This window comes from Phyllostomus discolor, chromosome 2, assembly GCF_004126475.2.
Source record: "Phyllostomus discolor isolate MPI-MPIP mPhyDis1 chromosome 2, mPhyDis1.pri.v3, whole genome shotgun sequence".
In the NCBI taxonomy this organism is placed as follows: Eukaryota; Metazoa; Chordata; class Mammalia; order Chiroptera; family Phyllostomidae; genus Phyllostomus; species Phyllostomus discolor.
In genome coordinates this window covers 70127096-70132298 of record NC_040904.2, presented here as the reverse complement: position 1 = coordinate 70132298, position 5203 = coordinate 70127096, and positions in this window count along the sequence as shown.

The window sequence follows — 5203 nt, the reverse complement described above, 5'->3', positions numbered from 1 at the left end:
CCTCATTCACAAAAATATTGATAAGATAGATCGGGGGATATCAATGTGAAAGAGTGGAATGGAGACACCAATTAGTTGCCTCTTAAATATACAGAACAGGCATCAAGTCTGAAACCTAAACCTGTGCCCTGACTGGTAATTGAACCCATAACCTTTCAGTGTATGGAATTATACTCAACCAACTGAGCCTCCAGCCAGGGTTTATAATTTTTTGGAAAGAGAATTTTATAGTTTTGACCACAAAAATATGTTTTGGTTAAATGTGAAAAACTGCCACTTGCAGATAAGCTTGATAAATTAGTTTAGTGCTTTAAGCCTTTTTCTCCCTACACTACATTGTATAAGATGATCAGCTCAAATTCTGTTTTCTAAACAAAATCCTAACTAATGTATTCACTAATTGTGGAATTCTATTATTTAATTACTGTTCATTTGAACACCTGTAATGGAAACTACAATTGACCACTAGTGCTCTAAACTATAATTTAGCTTTAAAACTTTTGCCTTGGAGTGTTCTATAAATAAGGGCTATTGTCACCAAAATTGAGAATTATTGAGCAATATTTTTTAGAGTTTTTAAAATATTGTATATAAATTTATTTCCTTTTTTGTATATTTATGCAATGGTAAAATTGAATCAATAATGAAGATTAATGCCATGCTGTCTAATATTTCATGATCTGTAATTTAGAAGTGTTAGAAATTTACCTTGAGAAAGTGACAGTAATAAGGAAAAATCTTTAGTTTAAAAGAATGAAAACAACTAAACACATTTTATTTCCTTTTTAATTATGTTTATGTTCTTAATAGAACAGACACTGGAAGATTATCACTAGGAGAAAAAAATAAAGACCCACATCTGTTCTTTCTCACAGCAAAGATCATGATTCTGCCTGTGGCAGAGGTATTCTGATGAAAAGTGGAATGCATAATACATTTAGTAATCCATGTTATTTTAATTCACATATCTTATTTAAAATTATGCAGATTGGAACATCAAGCTTTTTAATTTATTAACAACAGAACTAGGAAACTGGATATTTTAATGATATCTAAAAAATACAATAGGCAAAAGCTTACTAGTATTTAAAAATACGGCCCTTTATTTCTAATTTACCAACTGTCTCTCACAAGGTAGATGAAATAATTTTGGCTGTTATGCTCAGTCTTTGCAATAAGGAAAGTTAAATTCTTCATATTATTCTTTCTTATTTCCATGAGCCTACTTTTCTTGCTTTTAATTAATCACTATTTTTTCCTATTTTATTTAAACTCTAGAGATCATCAATTTTCAACTGTTGTGCTGCAGCACACTGGTGTGCCACAAGAATTTTAAAACATGCACTACCTGAAACTATGCATTCAGGGATCATTTATAGTTTGTTACTAGAGAGTTTCTCTGAACATGTAGAACACCTAATTTTATCCCAAAGAAGAAAAATATACATTCTTTTTAAATATATTGTAATGATTATGCTATTACAGTTGTCCCATTTCTCCCCTCTATTCCCCTCTGCCCTGCACATCCCCTTCCCACCCACATTCTCCCCCTTTAGTTTATGTCCATGGGTCACACATATAAGTCCTTTAGTGTCTGCATTTCCTGTACTATTATTAACTTTCCCCTGTCTTATTCCCCTGTCCTACTTATTCTCTGTACCTTTTCCCCCTCTCTTCCCTTCCCATTCCCCGCACTGATAACTCTCCATGTGATCTCTATTTCTGTGATTCTGTTCCTGTTCTAGTTGTTTGCTAATCTTTTGGTTTTGTTTATTTTTTTTTTTAGGTTCAGTTGTTAATAGCTGTGAGTTTGTTGTCATTTTACTTCATATTTTTGCTTCTATTTCTTAGATAAGTCCCTTTAACATTTCATAAAATAAGCGTTTGGTAATGACAAACTTCTTTTTTCTTATTTTAATCATTGTTCAAGTACAGTTTTCTGCCTTTTACTCACATTCCAGCCCACCCACCCATCCTCCCCACCTCCCTCCCATTTCCACCCGCCCCTAGTGTCCTTTATATTTGTTCCTGTAAACCCTTCCCATTCTCCCTTGAAATTTCCTCCTTTCCCCCTCTGGTCACTGTCAGCCTGTCCTCTATTTCAGTGTCTTTGACTATATCTTGCTTGTTTCTTTGTTTTATTGTTTAGGTTCCTGTTAAAGGTGAGATCATATGGTATTTGTGTTTCACTGCCTGGCATATTTCACTTAGCATAATACTTTCCAGTTCCATCCATGCTGTTGCAAAGGGTAGCAGCTCCTTCTTTCCTTCTGCTGCATAAAATTCCATTGTGTAAATGTACCATAGCTTTTTGATCCATTTATTTACTGATGGGTACTTGGTTGCTTCCAGCACTTAGCTATTGTAAATTGGGCTTCTATGAACATTGGGGTGCAAAGGTTCTTTTGGATTGGTGTTTCAGGATTCTTAGGATATAGTCCCAGCAGTGGAATTGCAGGGTCAGAAGGCAGATCCATTTTTAGTTTTCCAAGGAAGTTCTATACTGCTTTCCATGGTGGTTGTACCAGTCTGCATTCCCACCAACAGTGCACTAGGGTCCCCTTTTCTCCACCACCTCTCCAACAATTGTTTGTTGCTTTGTTTATGATGGCCATTCTGACTGGTGTGAAGTGGTATCTCATTGTGGTTTTAATTTACATCTCTCTGATAGCTAGCGATATTGAACATTGTTTCATGTGTCTTTGGGTCTTCTGTATGTCCTCCTTGGAGAAGTGTCTGTTTAAGTCCTTTGCCCATTTTTGAAATGGGTTGCTTGTCTTCTTAGAGTGGAGTCGTGTAAGTTCTTTATGTATTTTGGAGATTAAACCCTTGTCTGAGGTAGCATTGGCAAATATGTTTTCCCATACAGTTGGTTCTCTTTTTATTTTAATACTGTTTTCTTTAGCTGTTCAGAAGCCTTTTATTTGATGAGGTCCCATTTGTTTATTGTTTCCTTTATGTTCATTTCTCTAGGAGACATGTCAGTAAAAAAGTTTCTGCGTGAAATATTTGAGATTTTCCTACCTAAGTTCTCCTCTAGGACTTTAATGGTGTCACGGTTGATATTTAAGTCTTTTATCCACCTTGAATTTATTTTTGTGTAAGGTGTAAGTTGGTGCTTGAGTTTCATTTTTTTTGCACGTAGCTGTATAGTTCTCCCAACACCATTTGTTGAAGGGGCTATTTTTATTCCATTTTATGTTGCTGCTTCCTTTGTCAAATATTAATTGACCGTAGAGACTTGGGTTTATTTCTGGGCTCTCTGTTCTGTTCCATTGGTCCATGTGCCTGTTTTTATGCCAGTACCAGGCTGTTTTGATTACAGTGGCCTTGTACTATAGCTTAGTGTAAGGTATTGTGATCCCTCCTACTTTACTCTTCTTTCTCAAAATTTCAGTGTCCATTCAGGGTTGTTTATGGTTCCATATAAATTTATGAAGTGTTTGTTCTATGTCTGTGAAATATACCATTGGTACTTTAATAGGTATTGCATTGAATGTGTAAGTTGCTTTGGGACATTTTGATGATATTAATTCTTCCAATCCATGAACACGGTATATGTTTCCATTTGTTTGTGTCTTCCTTGATTTCTTTCCTCACTGTTATGTAGTTTTCTGAATACAGGTCTTTTACCTCTCTGGTTAGGTTTATTCCTAGGTATTTTATTTTTCTTTTTGCTATTTCAAATGGGATTTTTTTCTTGATTTCCTCTTCTGCTGTTTCATTGTTGGTGTACAGAAATGCCTTTGATTTCTGGATATTGACTTTGTGTCCCGCTCTTTTGCCAAATTCATTTATTAGGTCAAACAGCTTTTTGATGGAGTCTATAGGATTTGCTATGTACACTATCATGTCATCTGCAAACAGTGACAGTTTTGTTTCCTCCTTTCCAATATTGGATGCTTTTTATTTCTTTTTCTTGTCTGATCACTGTGGCTAAAACTTCTAGTACTACATTGAATAGAAGTGGTGAAAGTGGACACCCTTGACTTGTTCCTGATCTTAGTGGAAAAGATTTTAGTTTTTGCCCACTGAGTCTGATGTTGGCTGTAGGTCTCTCATATATGGCTTTTATTATGTTGAGGAATGCTCCCTCTATTCCCACTTTGCAGAGTGTTTTTATCATAAATGGGTGCTGTACCTTATCAAATGCTTTTTCTGCATCTGTTGATATTATCCTGTGGTTTTTGTCTTTGCTTTTGTTTATGTGATGTATTACATTTACTGATTTGGGAATATTGTACCATCCTTGCATCCCTGGGGTGAATCCCACTTGGTCATGGTGTATGATCTTTTTAATGTATTGTTGGATGCAGTTTGCCAATATTTTGTTGAGGATTTTAGCATCTATGTTCATCTGCAATATTGGCCTGAAGGTTTCTTTCTTTCTTGTGTCTTTAGCTGGCTTTGGGATTAGGATGATGTTGGCCTCATGAAAAGAGTTTGGGAGTCTTCCATCTTTTTGGATTTTTTGGAATAGTCTGTGAAGGATAGGGGTTAGCTTTTCCTTAGATGCTTTATAAATTTCTCCTGTGAAACCATCTGGTCCAGCCTTTTTGTGTTTCAGGAATTTTTGGTTACTGCGCCAATTTCTTTTGCTGTTGTTGATTCATTCAGGCTTTCTGCTTCTTTTCCATTGAATTTTGGAACATTATATTTTTCTAGAAATTTGTCCATTTCACCTAGGTTTTCAAATTTCTTGTCATACAGTTCTTTGTACTAATTTCTTAACAGTTCTTTGTATTTCTGTGGTATCTGTTGTAATCTCTCCTCTTTCATTTCTGATTGTGTTTATTTGGGTCTTCTCTCTTTTTTCTTGATGAGTCCGCTTTAAGGCTTATGGATTTGATTTTGTTTATCTTTTCAAAGAACCAGCTCTTGGATTCCTTGATCCTTAGAATTGTGCTTTTAGAGTCTATGTCATTTAATTCTGCTCTGATCTTGGTTATTTCCCTCCTTCTGCTTGCTCTGGGCTGTCTTTGTTGTTATTCCTCGAGTTCTTGTAGACGTAGAATTAGGTTGTTTGTTTGAAATGTTTCTATATTTTTAGGTAGGCCCGTAATTGTATGAACTTCCCTCTCAGGACTTCCTTGGCTGTGTTCCATAAGTTTTGGGTTGTTGTGAGTTCGTTTTCATTTGTTTCCAGAAACCTTTTGATTTCTTCCTTTATTTCATTCTTGACCCATTCATTGTTTAATAGCAT